General features: G+C 36.2%; 1 long non-coding RNA gene across 1 annotated transcript in view; it reads right to left on the bottom strand.

The window, feature by feature from the left end:
* Positions 1-556: 556 nt before the first annotated feature.
* Positions 557-19,756, bottom strand: part of LOC125963043 (uncharacterized) — a 282,943-nt gene continuing 263,743 nt past the window's right edge. Inside the window, exon 3 of the long non-coding RNA XR_007474796.1 lies at positions 557-627. This is a non-coding gene — a long non-coding RNA (uncharacterized LOC125963043). The remainder of the gene's footprint in view (positions 628-19,756) is intronic.

Raw genomic sequence — 19,756 nt, 5'->3', positions numbered from 1 at the left:
TAAGAGGTACAAACTATTAGGCATAAAATAAGCTACAAGGATATATTGTACCACATGGGGAACAGAGCAAATATTTTATAATAACTATAACTATAAATAACTATAATAACTATAAATAACTATAATAACTATAAATGGAGTAGACCCTTTGAATCAGTATATTGTACACCTGTAACTTATATAAGATTGTATAGCAACTATAATTCAATTAAAAATTTAATTTAAAAAAAGAAATATTGAATTCTAAGTTAATAGATTTTCTTTCTGAAGTGTTATGGATTCACAAATCTGAAACTACCTCTGTGTATACTTGCTTAAGTAAATGCATAAATAATGAGAGCCATTTTTACCACTGTTGGAAAAGAGAGGTAAACATACGAATCAGAAAAGACTAGCATATACCTTTCAGTATAGAAATTTCAGGTATCAATGTAATCTCAAATTTTAATCTGCTGCATTGAAAATTAAGAGATAGTGGAACAGCTTCTACAGATGGTAATGCAAGAATCACATACTCAGATATTCATTTACAGCATAAAAATAGTAGAAAGATTTTACCTGCATCATTCCATCCCCCTTGCCAGTACAACTCAGTGTCAAGAGGAAGCCCCTCCACCATGGCTTCCCCTGCACAAGAAAAAAAGAGAAGAAAAGAGAGAAGACTCAAAATATCAGAAACAAATAAGAGACATTCTAATGAATGTTTCAGAAATAAAGATTATCTTAAGGGACTATTATAAACAATTATATATCAACTAATTGGATAACCTGGGAAAAAATAAACTTCTAGAAACATACAACCTACTAAAGCAGAATCAAGAAGAAACAGGAAGCCTAAACAGACCAATAACAAATAAGGAGATTGAATCAGTAGTCAAAAACCTCCCAACAAAGAAAAGCCCAGGACCAGAGGACTTCATGGGTAAATTCTATCAAACATTCTTAAACTCTTCCAAAAAACAAAAGGGGGGACATATAGAAACATTTAAGAAGGCCAGCATCACAGTGATAGCAAAGCTATACAAAGACACTAAAGAAAAGAAAAGCACAGGCTCATATCCTGGATAAACATAAATGCAAATATCCTCAATAAAACATTATCAAACCAAATTCAACTGTACATTAAAAGGACTATACACTATGGCCAAGTGGGATCTATCCCTGGGATGCAAGCATGGCTCAACATACACGAATCAAGAGGGTAGTAATAAATTAGAGCAGTGTGTCAGAGGTCCCCAAGACCACTCACAGTTTGATGACTTGCTAGGAGGACTAAGAGGTCTTAGTATATAATGTCACCCATCACTATGTTTTTTTACAGTGAAAGAATATAAAGCAAAATTAGCAAAGGGAAAAGTCAAAGGGGACAAAGTCCAGAGAAAACCAGGCACAAGCCCTCTCCCTTTGGGGTCACACAAAACATGCTTAAATCTCCTAGCAATGAGTTGTGAAAATACAAATGAAATTTTGTCTATAAATAAGCTCATTAGAGACCTAGTTCCCAGAATTTTATTGAGGGCTGATCATATTAGGCACTGTCTGCCTATCATGTGTCAAAACTGCATACTCGCAGAAGGAAGGCAGGATAAGCCACATTATTCATATAAATAGTGTAGGCACAGTGAGCCACTCCTACCAGTTAGAATGATGGGAACCTTCCCTAAATCCAAGTTCTCAGATGTTAGTGAAGACCAACCTTGTAAGCAGGACTTACAAAGGATAGCAGTCAAGCCTAGTCTATCAGTGCTTTCTATGTGAGCAGGGAGTTTAACATTTAATTTATGCATTTTTGTATTATTCCACTTGTTACAATGAGTTCAGTTGGCCTTTGAATTTAAAATATTCATTAGTAAATAGGAAATATAGTTCAATTTGAAAACATAATACATATATTCACCCTACCACCTTCTCAAAATTTTATTAAAACAGAAGAATAATAACACTATGAAAGAAAGTACATCTCCAGCAGACAAAAAAAGAAACTTTTAAAATTATAAAAAAGACAGAACAGATTAATAATGAAAACAAAAAGAGCTGAAGAACTTTCAGTCTCACTGAGAGAAAGAGGGGGCCCCACAAATATTACTCTGAGCAGAAACTGTGTATAACTATAAGAACAATCACAACAGGAATTGAAAGGAACATGGGTACTTTTCCCATGTAATTAAAGGTCAGTAAACAAATTTCATTCCCTCTTTCTTAAAGTGGCTGTTTTCAGTGTTTTGACCACAGGATAAAAACACAAGTAGGGTACTCTAAAATACGACAAATTATATAGGAATAAGCAGAGTGCTTTAATTTCCTGTCAACCATCACAAAGGACACAGATTCCCTAAATTCAGAACCCCAGGAAAAACTAAACTCTAAAGGAATCCTAGTAACTACAATATGCCCCTCAACAACTATCCAAGCCAAGGGTAACCTGTTAATTCAAACCTGCATTCATGAAAAGAGAAAAGGTGAATTATTTATGCCTAAAGAAAGTGGCCAATTTGAATCAATCTTAACCATTATATGTAAATATGGATATACAATCAAATCAACTAGTGAAGAAAACAAACATGATGTAACTGAAAGCATTAAAATTCTGCAAAGTGAACACATTATGTAATCTTATAATTTATATTTTCCTATGAATTCTAACATTGAAGTTGCACCCTCATTGCTGCATCCTCATCCTCTACTTTTTATAATGCTATACTTTCTCGAAGCTCTCAGAGGCAGCCATTTTTAATGTCCATGAACTTTATTGAAATTAAAAGTTAATATTTTGGCTAAATAACAGAATGACCCAAGCTGAAGATGTAATTAATAAACATAAGATTAAACTCAGGTATTTTCCAGGAGTGCAGTGAAAATGTATAAAAAGATGAGAAGAAAAATAAGTGAGATACATAAAATGGGTGCAATAGTTCCAATATCCTTTTAACAGGGATCAAAATAAATAGACTATAGACAATGAAGAGTAGGAGGGAAATAAATAGTGTAAAATAACTCTGAATAGAAGAATGAACTAAGTGTCATTATGGAAAGTCCAAAAGGGAATATTTTTTAAGTTTAAAAATCTGAAACAATTGGGTGAAACTTCTGAACCACAAATATTCAATTTTTTTTAACTTCAGAAAGAAAATATAAAAGCAATCCCTAAAACAAAACAAGAATCAGACTAGAGAACAGAGCAATATCTCCATAGTTCTGTGGGAGATTTATTTTGATGTTATAAAAGTCATACCTAGACAAAGAATTTTGTCAGTAAATGATAGAACATACAGAAAATAAGGCTAGAGAAGATGTGAAAAACAAAATTAACATATGCATATGGCCATGTATACATTACTGTTTGTAACAGCAGCAGAATATACATTCTTTTTTGTATAGAATGTACAAAATTGATTATTGATATAATTGATTTACAATGGTGTGTTAGTTTCTACCGTATAACAAAGTGAATCAGCAATACATATACATTTATCCCCATTTGTCCTCACTCTTGCATCTTCATCCCACCCTCCCTATCCCACCCCTCTAGGTGGACACAAAGCAACGAGCTAATCTCCCTGTGCCATGTGGCTGCTTCCCACTAGCTATCTATTTTACATTTGGTACAGTATATATGTCCATGCCACTCTCTCACTTCATCCCAGCTTACCCTTCCCCCTCCCCGTGTCCTCAAGCCCATTGTCTACATCTGCGTCTTTATTCCTGTCCTGCCCCTAGGTTCTTCAGAACCGTTTTTTCTTTTTAGATTCCATATGTATGTGTTAGCATATGGTGTTTGTTTTTCTCTTTCTGACTTAATTCACTCTGTATGACAGTCTCCAGATCCATCCACCGCACTACAAATAACTCAATTTCGTTTCTTTTTACGGCTGAGTAATATTCCATTGTATATATGTGCCACATCTTCTTTATCCATTCATCTGTTGATGGGCACTTAAGTTGCTTCCACGTCCTGGCTATTGTAAATAGTGCTGCAATGAACATTGTGGTACATGACTCTTTTTGAATTATGGTTTTCTGAGGGTATATGCCCAGTAGTGGGATTGCTGGGTCATATGGTAGTTCTATTTTTAGGTTTTTAAGGAACCTCCATACAGTTCTCCATAGTGGCTGTATCAATTATATATTCCCACCAACAGTGCAAGAGGGTTCCCTTTTCTCCACACCCTCCCAAGCATTTATTGTTTGTAGATATTTTGATGATGGCCATTCTGACAGGTGTGAGGTGATACCTTATTGTAGTTTTGAGTTTCATTTCTCTAATGATTAGTGATGTTGAACATTGTTTCATCTATTTGTTGGCAATCTGTATATCTTCGTTAGAGAAATGTCTATTTAGGTCTTCTGCCCATTTTTGGATTGGGTTGTTTGTTTTTTTAATATTGAGCTGCATGAGCTGCTTGTACATTTTGGAAATTAATCCTTTGTCAGTTGCTTCATATGCAAATATTTTCTCCCATTCTGAGGGTTGTCTTTATGTCTTGTGCATAGTTTGCTTTGCTGTGCAAAAGCTTTTAAGTTTCATTAGGTTCCATTTGTTTATTTTTGTTTTTATTTCCATTTCTATAGGGGGTGGGTCAAAAAGGATCTTGCTGTGATTTATGTCATAGACTGTGCTACCTATGTTTTCCTCTAAGACTTGTATAGTGTCTGGCCTTACATTTAGGTCTTTAATCCATTTTGAGTTTATTTTTGTGTGTAGTGTTAGGGAGTGTTCTAATTTCATTCTTTTACCTGTACCTGTCCAGTTTCCCCAGCAACACTTACTGAAGAGGCTTTCTTTTCTCCATTGTATATTCTTGCCTCCTTTATCAAAAATAAGGCAACCATATGTGCATGGGTTTATCTCTGGGCTTTCTATCCTGTTCCATTGATCTATATTTCTGCTTTTGTGCCAGTACCATACTGCCTCGATTAATGTAGCTTTGTAGTATAGTCTGAAGTCAGGGAGCCTGATTCCTCCTGCTCCGTTCTTCATTCTCAAGATTGCTTTGGCTATTCGGGGTCTTCTGTGTTTCCATACAAATTGTGCAATTTTTTGTTCTAGTTCTGTGAGAAATGTCATTGGTAGTCTGACAGGGATTGCACTGAATCTGTAGATTGCTTTGGGTAGTATAGTCATTTTCACAATGTTCCTTCTTCCAATCCAAGAACATGGTATATCTCTCCATCTGTTGGTATCATCTTTAATTTCTTTCATCAGTGTCACAGTTTTCTGCATACAGATGTTTTGTCTCCTTAGGTAGGTTTATTACTAGGTATTCAATTCTTTTTGTTGCAATGGTAAATGGGAGGGTTTCCTTAATCTCTCTGTCAGATTTTTCATCGTAAGTGTATAGGAATGCAAAAGTTTTCTGTGCATTAACTTTGTATCCTGCTACTTTACCAAATTCATTGACTAGCTCCAGTAGTTTTCTGGTAGCATGTTTAGGATTCTCTATGTATAGTATCATGTCATCTGCAAACAGTGGCAGCTTTACTTCTTCTTTTCCAGTTTGGATTCCTTTTATTTCTTTTTCTTCTATGATTGCTGTGTCTAAAACTTCCAAAATAGTGGTAAGACTGGACAACCTTGTCTTGTTCCTGATCTTAGAGGAAATGGTTTTAGTTTTTCACCATTGAGAATGATTTTGGCTGTGGGTTTGTCATATGTGGCCTTTATTATGTTGAGGTAAGTTCCCCCTATGCCTACATTCTGGAGGGTTTTTATCATAAATGGGTGTTGAATTTTGTCGAAAGCTTTCTCTGCATCTATTGAGATTATCATATGGTTTTTATCTTTCAATTTGTTAATATGGTGTATCACATTGATTGATTTGCGTATATTGAAGAAACATTGCATTCCTGGGATAAACCCCACTGATCATGGTGTATGATCCCTTTAATATGCTGTTGGATTCTGTTTGCTAGTATTTTGTTGAGATAAATACAGAACAGAAATGAATAAAACAGAAACAAAGTTGATATAGTAAGAAAAGTTGGTTCTTTGAAAAGATCAATAAAATTTATCCTCTAGGCAAGACTGAGTGAGAAAGTAAGAAAATAAAGCAGGCACAACTAATGAATATCAGGAATGAAAATAAATAATATTAAACAAAATTAAAATTAACAAAATTAAAGATGGTTATAGACATTAAAACTTAAAAAGAGAATGTTAACTTTATGATAATATAATTGTAAAGTTAAATGAAATAGGTTCAGAAGATAATATAACAATGAAATTGATAAAAAAATTGAAAATCTGAATATGTCAGTAGTATAAATATTAAAAAAGAAATTATATTAATAATGTATCTTCCCACTGAGAAAATATACTGAATGTTCACAAAAAAAAACAATTATAATATTAGAGAAACTCTTCTAGAAAGCAGAAGAGTGTACCCACATCAACACTTTTTATTAAGCTAAATGATCTTGATCAAAAACCTATCAATAGTATTGTAATGAAGCAAAGCTTACAGATCAGTCATTCTTGTAAGCTTCAAAATCCTAAACAAAATGCAAATCAAATATAAAAAGTATGTTATAAAAAGTATATTACAACATTACTGTATTAAGTTTATCAGAGAAACATAAGGTGAGTTTAATATTAGGTAATTCAGTAGTATGAAGCTTTGCATTAGGCAATTAAACAAGAAACATCACATGATAATTTCAAAATATCCAGAAAAAGCATCTGATAAAGTCCAATATTAGTTTATGTTGGGGCTTCCCTGGTGGCGCAGTGGTTGAGAGTCTGCCTGCCGATGCAGGGGACGCGGGTTCGTGCCCTGGTCTGGGAGGATCCCACATGCCGCGGAGCGGCTGGGCCCATGAGCCATGGCCGCTGACCCTGTGCGTCCAGAGCCTTGCTCCGCAACGGGAGAGGCCACGGCAGTGAGAAGCCCACGTACCGCAAAAAAAAAAAAAAAGTATTTACAACCTCCCCCAAGAACAACAATGACAACTACAACCAATCTCATACATAATAGTGAAAGTTTGAAAAGTTTCCCATGCTACTCAACGTTATACCAGAGGTGGTAACAAGAACATTAAGGCAGAAAAAAACCTATTAAAAATTAGAAAGAGGAAGGGAGGCATAACCATTCAATGGGGGAAGTACAGTCTTCAACAAATGGTGCTGGGAAAATAGGATATTCACATGCAAAAGAATGAAGTTGAAACCCTACACACCACGACATACAAAACTTAACTCAAAATAAATCAAGGACCAAAATGTAATAGCTAAAATTATAAAATTCATAAAGGAAAACATGGCTGGATACTCTGCTTATTGTCCCACCCAGCTAAAATAAAAATATTGACCACAGTTTCAGTTCTTATCTGAGGCTCAGGCTCCTCTGCCAAGCTCACCTGCGTTAAAAGAATTCAATTCCTTGTGGTTGTAGGAACATGTTATTCTTATGACATAGGAATCCCTTCTTCTTCAAGACAATTGCAGTGTGCTAAATCCTTACCATTCCTTAGATCTCTCTTACTTCTTCTTAAGCCTTTCTCTTCACTTTTAAGGGCTCAGGTGATTACATTTGGACCAAATGAACAATTCAGGATAATCTCATCATATTCACAGGGTCCTAGGAGATTGGGTCTGTGAATTAGCATGTGGAGTTTTTGCAGGGAGGGGCCATATTTTTGCCTACCACAATGGCATATGTAAAAATCTCTAAAAGAATCAACTGATAAATATTTTAGTATTAATAAGGCAGCTAAAAGATAAGGCAGTTTAGTAGGTTTGTTGGCTATATAAAACATTAACTTTAAAAAATATCAATTGTATTTCAACATGCCAGTAACACACACAAAAAATAAAGTATACCATTCACAATACTGTCAAAATCATGAAGTAAGAACAAATGTATCACAGTATTGCAATTGTCTTTGGAGACAATTATAAAATTTTAATAGGAGATATTAAAGATTTCCTGAATGTAGAGATATATCATGTTAATGAATTTATGGACTTAATATTTTAAATATGTCCATTACCCCCACATCAATTTTAGATTCAATAGAACTCCAATAAAAAAACCCACAGATTATACTGTGGGACTTCACAACTGATTTTTAAATCTTGTATGGAAACAGAAAGGATCAAGAATACCCAAGCCATTCCTGAAAGAAAATACAAGGGTTGAATAACTTGCTTTAACAGTTTAAAAAATAAGGGGCCAGATCAAGGTGGCAGAATAGAAGGACATGAAGCTCACCTCCTCCCACATATACATCAAAAGTACATCTACACGTGGAACAATTCTCACAGAATACCTGCTGAACACTGGCTGAAGATCTCATAAAGACAAAACCGCAAGGAAGATCACCACGTAACAAAGTAGGACAAAACAACAACAACAAAAAGGAATTTGGATGGGACCTGCACCTCTGGAAGGGAGCAGTGAAAGAGGAAAGGTTCCCTCACCCTGGGAAGCCCCATCACTGGTGGGGAGATCAGCCAGGACAGAAAGGGAGCTTCCGAGGCTCAGAGGAGAGTGCAGCAGCCAGCTTGCAGCAGGCAAAACAGAGAAAGACCAGCACAGAGGGTCCATGCCACTTCCTTGCACTCCCCAACCCAAGATGCACTTCTGGTGTGCGTGGGGGCTGGGTGCTGAAACTCTGGCTTCAGTGGACCCAGAGAAAGGACAGGGGTTGGCTGTGTGGAGAGAGCCTGAAGGAGCTGGACTGTGGTCTAAGCTGCAACCTGGGGTGTGCACAGGAAGGAGCCCAGGTCTGCCACTGAAGCCCCATTGTTAACATGCATGCTGGAAGGGTGGGGCCTATTGGTGCATCCTCATTTTCAGCATGCTTACAGTGGGTGTGGAGTTCTGGGAGCACATAAGCACCTGCAGGTTGCCCACATGCAGAGGTGGGGCTGAAATCCAAGCCAATCCCCAGGAGCCCCAACACTTCAGAAGCAGTCACTGTGTGATCAGCGGATTTATGCACCACAGGTGGCTTTGTAAACTCACTGCCTGCAGGACATCTGAGCCGATTACTGGTGCCCCCATGGCTGGGGCAGGCCTGGCGATAGCAAGCTATAGGCTCTGCAAGTGCACACATGTAGAGGTAGGGCTGGGGTCTGGGCTGACTTGGTAGCTCCGAGGGCAGGTCCAAGTGTGGGACTATGGTGGTCCCAGTGCCTGACCTCAGGGGTTCTGTGCCAACAGATATGCGCTAAGCGCTTTGTGAACAGAGCACCTGCGGGACACCTGGGCCAACTGCCTGAATTTCCAAGGTTGAGGCAGTGCTGAGGGCAGTGCCAAAACAGTGTAGTTGGTGAGCTTGCACAACAGGTGACAGGTGATACCACAGAGTGCACTTCCTAGTGGACAGCTCCTGTGGAGGAATACTCAGTGGCTCCTCTCCCAGTGGGAGTGCTCCAGTTCCTCCTACCTCACACCACAGTTCAGAAACAGATCTGGGGGCATCTACTCCAACAACTGGGGAGCAGACCCTGCACCCAACAGGGCTGTGACAACCACAGAGCAAAGAGGAGGCCTGCTCAACATCCAGTGCAGGCTCTGGTCACCACACCAGTCACACCCCCTACAAAGGGGATAACAGCCTACACACACTGAGAGAAAATGTGGCAAGCATCCATACTAAAAACAGCCCTTGCACCAAAAATATGAGATTCACGCAGGCTACATGGGGATGCTCCCACATAAGAACCCTCCTAGACCATAGTAGATAACTGTTTCTCCTAAACTCATAGAGTCAGAGAAATATAAGTAAAACTAAGAAGCAGAGGAACCACTTCCAATTAAGAGATCAAGAGGATTACCCTGAAAGTACAAACAATGAAACAAACCTCTCCAATCTACTAGACCTCAAATTCAAAAAGGAGGTAATGAAAATACTGAAGGAATTAAGAAAAGCTACCAATAGAAATGCAGATGACTGTAAAAAAGGAACTAGAAACTATGAAGAAATCAGGGTAGCAATAGACATACCAGAAAAAATAGACTTTAAAAGGCCATAAAGAAAGATAAAGAAGGACACTATATAATGATACAAGGATAAATACAAGAAAAGGATATTATATTCATTAACATATATGCACCCAGTATAGTAGCACCTAAATACACAAAACAAATACTAACAGACATAAAGGGAGAAATTAACAGGAAAACAAAAATAGTAGGAGACTTTAAAAACCCACTCACATCAATGGACAGATCTTCCAGACAAAAAATCAAGAAGGCAACAGGGGCTTCCCTGGTGGCGCAGTTGTTGAGAGTCCGCCTGCTGATGCCAGGGGCATGGGTTCATGCCCCGGTCTGGGAAGATCCCACATGCTGTGGAATGGCTGTGCCTATGAGCCCTGGCCACTGAGCCTGTGTGTCCGGAGCCTGTTGCTCCGCAACGGGAGAGGCCACAACAGTGAGAGGCCCGTGTACCGCAAAAAGAAAAAAAAAAAAAAAAAAAAAAGAAGGCAACAGATACCCTAAATGATACAATAGAACAGTTAGACTTAATTGATATTTTTAGTACATCACATCCAAAAAAAACTAGAATACACATTCTTTTCAAGTGCACATGGAACACTCTCTAGGACTGCCTACGTACAAAACAAACGTCAACAAATTTAAGAGGAAAGAAGTCAATTTAAGCATCTTTTCTGACCACAATGTCATAAAACTAGAATTCAACCACAGAAAGAGAAACAAGAAAAAAATGATCACATGGAGACTAAACAACATGCTACTAAAAAACCAATGGGGCAACGATGAAATCAAAGAGGAAATTAAAAAAAACCTTGAGACAAATGACAATGAAAACACAACCATACAAAATCTATGGGATGCAGCAATAGCATTCCTAAGAGGGAAGTCCATAGTGATACAGGCCTTCCTCAAAAAAAACAAGAAAAATCTCAAATAAACAACCTAGCCTACCACCCCAAAAAGTTAGAAAAAGAACAAACAAAACCTAAAGTCACCAAAAGGAAAGAAATGATAAATATCAGAGAGGAAAGAAATGAAATAGAGATTGAAAAAATAGAAAAAAATCAATAAAATCAAGAGCTAGTTCCTTGAAAGGGTAAACAAAATTGACAAACCTCTGTCTAGGCTCACCAAGAAGAAAAGATAAAGGACCCAAATAAACAAAATAAGAAATGAAAGAGGAGAAATAACTGATACCACAGAAATATTACAAAAAACCATAAGAGAATACTATGAACAATTATATGCCAACATTGGACAACCTAGAAGAAATGGACAAGTTTCTAGAGACATACAGCCCACCAAAAGTGAATCAAGAAGAAATAGATAATTTGAACAGATCAATCACTAGAAGTGAAATAGAATCTGTAATAAGAAAAACTCCCTGCAAACAGAAGTCCAGAACAAGATGGCTTCACTGGGGAATTCTATCAAACATACAAAGAACTTATACTGATCCTTCTCAAATTCCTCCTAAAGATTGAATAAGAAGGAACACTCCCAAAGTCATTCTATGAAGCCACCATCACCCTGATACCAAAACCAGACAAAGACACTACCTAAAAAGAAAACTGCAGGGCAATATCTTTGATGAATATAGATACAAAAGTTCTCAACAAAATATTAGCAAACTGAATGCAACAACACATAAAAAAAGATCATACACCACGATCAAGTTGGATTCATCCCATGGTCACAAGTATGGTTCAACATATGCAAAACAATTAATGTGATATACCACATCAACAAAAGAAAAGACAAAAACCACATAATTATTTCAATAGATGCAGAAAAAGCCTTCAATATAATTAGACATCCATTCATGATAAAAACTCTTAACAAAGTGGGTATAGAGGGAACATATCTCAACATAATAAAAGCTATTTATGATAAACTAACAGCCAACGTAAAACTCAACAGTGAAAATCTGAAAGGCTTCACAGTAAAATCTGGAAACAAGGATGCCCATTCTCACTACTTCTACTCAACATAGTATTGGAAGTCCTAGCTATAGCAATCAGACAAGAAAAAGAAATAAAAGGTATCCAAATAGGAAGAGAAGAGATAAAATTGCCATTATATGCAGATAACATTATACAATATATAGAAAACCTCAAAGACTCCACACAAAACTACTAGAACTGATAAACAAATTCAGCAAGGTAGCAGGATACAAGATTAAAATACAGTAATCTGTTGTTTCTTTACACTAACAATAAAATATCAGAAAGGAAAAGTAAAAAAAAAAAAATCCCGGGCTTCCCTGGTGGCGCAGCGGTTGAGAGTCCGCCTGCTGATGCAGGGGACACGGGTTCGTGCCCTGGACCGGGAAGATCCCACATGCCGCAGAGCGGCTGGGCCTGTGAGCCATGGCCGCTGAGCCTGCACGTCCGGAGCCTATGCTCTGCAACGGGAGAGGCCACAACAGTGAGAGGCCCATGTACCACAAAAAAAAAAAAACAACAAAGAAACAAAACAAAACAAAAAAAATCCCTTCTAAAATCTCATCAAAAAAAAAAAGATACTTAGGAATAAACCTGACCAAGGAGGGGAAAGACTTATATGCTGAGAATTATAAAATATTGAGGAAGGAAACTGAAGGTGATTCAAAGAAATGGAAAGATATCCAATGCTTTTGGATTAGAAGAATTAATATTGTCAAAATGGTATTACTACCAAAAGCAATCTACAGATTTAATGCAATCCCTATCAAAATACCCATGACATTTTTCACAGAACTAGAACAAACAACCTTAAAACTTATATGGTACCATGAAAGACCCAGAATTGCCAATCAATCCTGAGGAAAAAGAACGAAGTAGGTGCCATAACCCTCCCAAACTTCAGACAATACTACAAAGCTACAGTAATCAAAACAGAATGGTACTGGCACAAAAACAGACATATGGATCAATGGAATAGAAGAGAGAGTCCAGAAATAAACTCACGAACCTACAGTCAGTCTTCAACAAAGGAGGCAAGAATATACAATGGAGAAAAGACAGTCTCTTCAGCAAATGGTGTTGGGAAAGCTGGACAGCCACATGTAAGTCAATGAAGTTAGAACACACCCTCACACTGTACACAAAAATAAACTCAAAATGGATTAAAGACTTAAATATAAGACATGATAACATAAAACTCCTAGAAGAGAGCACAGGAAAAACATTCTCTGACATAAATTGTACCAATGTTTTCTTAGGTCAGTCTCCCAAGGCAACAGAAATAAAAGCAAAAATAAACAAATGGGACCTAATCAAACTTATAAGCTTTTTCACAGCAAAGGAAACCATCAACAAAACAAAAAGACAACCTACGGACCAGGATAAAATATTTGCAAACAATGTGACTGACAAGGGCTTGAAACATGAAAACAGCTCATACACGTAAGTAACAAAAAAACCAAACAACCTAATCATATAATGGACAGAAGATCCAAATAGACATTTCTCCAAAGAAGACACACAGATGGCCAATATGCACACGAAAAGATGCTCAACATCGCTAATTATTAAAGAAATGCAAATCAAACCTGCAATGAGGTACCACCTCACACTGGTCAGAATGGCCATCATTAAATAGTCTACAAATAACAAGTGCTGGAGAGGCTGTGGAGAAAAGGGAACCCTCTTATACTGTTAGCGGGACTGTAAATTGGTGCAGCCACTATGGAGAACAGTATGCAGCCTCCTCAAAAAACTAAAAATAGAGTTGTTGTATTATCCAGCAATCCCACTCCTGGGCATATATCTGGAGAAAACTATAATTCAAAAAGATACATGTACTCCTATGTTCATAGCAGCACTATTTACAACAGGCAAACATGAAAGCAACCTAAATGTTCATTGACAGATAAATGGATAAAGAAGATGTGGTACATATATACAATGGAATATTACTTAGCCATAAAAGAATGAAATTTGCAGCAACATGGATGTACCTAGAAATTATTATACTAAATGAAGTAATAAGTCAGAAAGACAAATATCATATGATATCACTTATATGTGGATGGAATCTAAAATATGACACAAATGAACTTATTTATGAAACAGAAACATACTCACAGACATAGAAAATAAACTTATGGTTACCAAAGGGGAAAAGGGATGGGGGAGGGATAAATTAGGAGTTTGGGATTAGTAGATACAGTCTACTATATATAAAATAGACAAAAAACAAGGTCCTACTATATAGCACAGGGAACTATATTCAATATCCTGTAATAAACCATAATGGAAAAGAATATGAAAAAGAATATATATATATATATATATGAAACTGAATATATATATAAAACTGAATCACTTTACTGTACACCAGAAACTAACACAACATTTTAAATCAACTATACTTCACTAAAAAAATAAATTAAAAATAGTTAAAAAATGTACTTATTTTAAAGTAAAATAATCAGACAGCATGGTATTTGGACATGGATGCGTAAATAAATCACTCAGAATGAAAATAAAAATCCTAGAAACTGAGTAACCTATGTATGGACAATTGATGCACGAAAGAGATGGCCTTGAAGAAAAGCAAGAAAGGATGAACTTTACAAAAAGTCATGTGGCGACAACTGATGAATCAACAGGACTTTTACTGCATATCATATGCAAAGATCAATTCCAGGTTGACATCAGCAAAAATGGCAGAATAAATGATCCCCAATTCTACCATGCATAAAAGCAAGAAAAAACTGGCAAAAACTGTCAGAATCAACTTTTTTTTAGATTCTGGAAACTTCCCAAGGCTTGCAACAATCTGGAGAATGTACTTGCTCAAAAAAAGAAAAAAATGAAAAGAACAATTCTCAGTAAGAACTGAGAATCTTGTGGCATTTAACTTACCCCATTCCCATACCCAGCTCCCTTTCTCCATGGTAGCCATGAAAATAACAGACCACTGGACCACTTTCCTGGCACCAAAGGAAAAAGAACAGAACTTATTCACATAGAGTTGTAATTAATTATTTGTTCTGACCTGTCTGGTATCTCCCTGGAAAACTGGCTCAAACGTTAGTTTTTATGTTAGTAACTTGCAGGTTTACTGTTAAAGCAGCTTGCAAATTGGGGGCAGCATTTCCTGCAAACCTTGCAGGCTAAAACAATCTTAGGTTCCTGCCACCTGAGATGATAGGTGCTGTGTAACAGCTGTGGAAAACAATAGACTAACCAAAAAGTTTGGGAGGTTTTATGGAATGAATTGTGTACCCTCAAAATTCATATGTTGAAACCCTAACCCCAGAATCTTAGAATATGACCATATTTGGAGATGCGTGCACACAGAGAAAAGGCCATGTGAGAGAGGCCTTAGGAGAAATCAAACCTGCCAACACCTTGCTCTAGGACTTGAAGTCTCTAGAACTGTGAGAAAATTAATTTCTGTGGTTTAAGCCACACAGTCTGTGATATTTTGTTATGGTAGCCCTAGCAACTAACACAGGAGGAACATCCCTAAAACTTTGGAAAGTTGCAAAATATTCCTGGGATCTAGAGTGGAATCTAGAAGGTCAATAATTTTCCAATGTCACATTTTATGATAACGTTTATGTGAAATTTGCAGAATAGGCAAATCCATAGAGACTGAAAGTAGAACAGTGATTGTCAGGGGATGGGAGTGATGGGTGATTGACATTAACTCCTAATGACTATGGTTTCATTATGGGGTAGTGGAAAGTTCTGGAATTAGACAGTGGTGAGGGCTATACAACAGTAAATATATTGTAATCCACTTAGGTGTACACTTTAAAAATGCTGAATTAGGGCTTCCCTGGTGGCGCAGTGGTTGGGAGTCCACCTGCCGATGCAGGGGACACGGGTTCATGCCCCGGTTCGGGGGGATCCCACATGCCACAGAGCGGCTGGGCCCGGGAGCCATGGCCACTGGGCCTGTGCGTCCAGAGCCTGTGCTCCGCAGCAGGAGAGGCCACGGCGGTGAGAGGCCCGTGTACCGCAAAAAAAAAAAAAAAAGCTGAATTATATGCTATATAAAATATATCCCAAATTTTACAAATGCTATAAAAATCAATTCCAGGCAGAAAAAATGACTAATGCAAGAAAGGGGAAACTATACATTTTTAGAAGATGCATAAGACAATATTTTTATGATTTTATCTTGAGGGAAAGATGTGTTAAACTAGATGAAAACAGCCATATGCATGAAGGAAATACTGATAAACTCAATTACATTAAACTTAATCTCTCTTTGTCTAAAGACACAATAAAACTGTGAGAAGGTAAAAGAAAGTAAGGAGAGGATGTGTGCAACATGTATATTTAACTAAGTATATGTATATAATACATACCAACAAACAAAAATTACAAGAAGCCATTAAGAAAATCTCCAAATACCAGTTTTTTAAAATGGGCCATAAATTTTACTGTACTTTACAAAAGAGGATATACCAATTACCACTAAACATGTAAACATACCTTTAACTTCATTAGTAAATCAGACAAATTCAAATTAAAATCTCAATGAAACATTATCGCATACATACCAGATTGGCAATTACTAAAACCTCTGATGACACCAATTGTTGGTAAAATTGTGAAGCAAAGGAGAATCTCATGCATGACTGGCAGATTGTAAGTTGTTCAACTATGTTGGAAAAAATATTAGCATTATCTACTCATTTAAATAACACTTGACTTGTAATATAGCAACATCCCATCTAAGTATATAAAGCAGAATGAATCTTGTACATGCTTGCTAGAAGATATTGAAAATATTTGCAGCAGCAGTGTTTGTAATGATTTTCAATTGGAAAAATCTTCAAATGTCTATCAATAGTAGAATGAACAAACTTGGAGATATTCATACAATAGAATAGTATACAGCAAACCAAATGAAATAACTATAGCTATATTTAATGATGTTAGATTCTCACAATGTTGAGCAATAAAATAAAAAAGAAAGTAATGCAGTAGTGTGCTCACTTTGCATCACACTCAAAATCAAGGAAAAATAATATATTTATAGACATATTCATATAAGTAGTAAAATTATAAAGAAAAGCAAGGTAATAATTATCATAAAAGTCAAAATATTTAGAATAGGGAGAAAGGATAGACACATGAGGGATTTCTGAGATACTGAAAATGATCTATTTTTTTCACTTTGGTTGTTACAAATTATACATACTCATAATTATTCTTTACATTGTGTTTTATGCACTATTATTTATGTAAAATACATCTCAAAATAAAAATAGATATAGATAGATGATAGATAGATAGATAGATATAGATGATGCTAGAACAATTTTCCAGATGGGGAAAATAAGTTTTTATTCCTTCCTCACAACGTATGCAAAAATTCAATTGTATTACATATAGTAAATAGTTAAATTTGAGATGCTAGGAAAGGCTTTCTTATATAAAAAACATATATTACAAATGTTTAAGGAAAGCAATAATAAAAATAATACTTGAAAGTTTTGACCCTTTCTTGCTGTCTTACTATCTCCAATTTTTTTTTACAATCAATTTATTTTTGATAAGGTAATACATTCTTATGATTCTCTCTCTCTCACCTACCTTCTTGTAGGTCTTTGTCTGGCTTTAGTATCAGGGTAGTGAGGGATTCATTAAATGAGTCTGGAAGTGTTCCCTCCTCTTCAATTTTGTGGAAAAGTTTGAGAAAGATTGGTATTTTTTCCTAAGAATTCACTAGTGAAGCCATCTGACTCTGTGCTTTTCTTTTTGGGGAGGTTTTTGATTACTGATTCAATCTCCATACTAGATATACGTCTGTTCAGACTTCATGCTTTAGTCTTGGTAGGTTGTATGTTTCCAGGAATTTACTCATCTTTTCTAGACTATTCAGCTTGTTGGTATATAATTGTCCATAGTAGTGTCCTTATGATTCTTTGTATTTCTGTGGCATAAGTTGTAATATCTCTCATTTCTGATACTGATTGTTCTCTCTTTTTCTTAGTCTATCCCAGGGTTTTTTCGCTTTTTAAAAAATCTTTTCAAAAAACAGTTCTGAGTTTCACTGTTTTTTTCTATTGTTTTTCCATTTTCTATTTGGTTTATTTCTGTCTTTTTTTTAAATTCCTTCTGCTAACTTTGGGCTTTATTTTTCTTTTTCTAAATCCTTGAGGTATGAAGTTAGATTTTTTGAGCTCTTTCTTCTTTTATGATGTAGACTTTTCTAACTATGAACATCCCTCTTAGTACTCTTTTTCTCAATTTCATATGTTTTGGTATGTTGTGTTTTTATTTTTGTCTCGAGGTATTTTCTAGTTTCCTCTGATTCTTTTTTGACCCAATCGTTGTTCAAGAGTGTATGGTTTAATTTCCACATATTTGTGAATTTTTCAGTTTTCCTTCTGCTACTGATTTCTATTTTTATTCCACTGTGATCAGAAATGATACTTGGTATGATTTTAATCTTAAATTTGTTAAGACTTGTTTCATGATCTAACATGTGATCCATCCTGGAGAAGGATCTATTCTCAGTTGAGAAGAATGTGTATTGTGGTGTATTGTGGTATTGAGTGGAAAGTTTATAGAAACTTTGTTACATTTGGCCTATAGTGTTATTGAAGTCCTCTGTTTGCTTACTGATCTTCTGTCTGGATATTCCATCCCTTCTTGAAAGTGTAGTACTGAAATCTCTTACTCTTACTGTATTGCTATCTATTTCTTCCTTCAGTTCTACCAGTGTATGCTCTGATACTGAGTGCAAATATCTTCCTGGTGGATTGACCCTTTATCATTATATAATATCCTTCTTTATTTCTTGTGAGAGTTTGTAATTTAAAATCTATTTTGCCTGATAAAATCAGTCAACCCTGCTCTCTACTGTTTGCCAATGACATGGAATATTATCTCTTTTCATCCCTACACTTTCTGCCTATACGTGTCCTTAAATCTGAAGTGCTTTTCTTAGTACGATAGTTTCTAGGTCCATCCAAGTTGCTGCAGATGGCAATATTTCAATATTTCATCCTTTTTCACAGGGTACTATATTCAGTATCTCGTAATAACCTATAATGAAAAATAATCTGAAATATACATATATATATATTTAACTGAATAGAACTGAATCACTTTGCTGTACACCTGAAACTAACACAATACTGTGAATCAACTATACTTCAATTAAAAAAAATAGTGATTTTTCTTGTAGATAGCATATAGTTAGTCCTGCTTTTTTTGTTTGTTTTTTGTTTTTGCGGTACGCGGGCCTCTCACTGTTGTGGTCTCTGCCGTTGCGGAGTACAGGCTCCAGACGCGCAGGCTCAGCGGCCATGGCTCACAGGCCTAGCCGCTCCGTGGCATGTGGGATCTTCCTGGACCGGGGCACGAACCCATGTCCCTTGCATTGGCAGGGAGACTCTCAACCACTGCGCCACCAGGGAAGCCCAGTCCTGCTTTTTATCCCTTCAGCCATTCTATGTCTTCTAGTTGGAGAATTTAATCTATTTACATTTAAATTATTATTCTTAGGAAAGTATTTACTATTGCCATTCGTTGTTTTCTGTTAGTCTTTTAATTCTTTTGTCTGTCTGTTCCCCTTCATCTTGCTTTGTGTTTTTTTGATATTTTGAATTGATATACTTTCATTCCTTTCACTTTTTCTTTTGTATAATTTCTATAGGTATTTTTTGGTTACTTTGGGGTTATGTAATACATATATAATATTATTATATTTTATAAGAATATGATATATCTTATAACAGTCATTGTTTAAGCTGATAACTAGAGTTCAACTGCATACAAATGCTCTACACTTTAACTTCTCCCCTCTCCAGTTCATGTTATCATTGTCAGAATTTACTGACTATCTCCAGAAGTCAGCTT

The sequence above is a fragment of the Orcinus orca genome, chromosome X, assembly GCF_937001465.1.
Source record: "Orcinus orca chromosome X, mOrcOrc1.1, whole genome shotgun sequence".
Lineage (NCBI taxonomy): Eukaryota > Metazoa > Chordata > Mammalia > Artiodactyla > Delphinidae > Orcinus > Orcinus orca.
The sequence above is the reverse complement of the archived record's forward strand: the minus strand, read 5'-3'. Positions and strand labels throughout refer to the sequence as shown.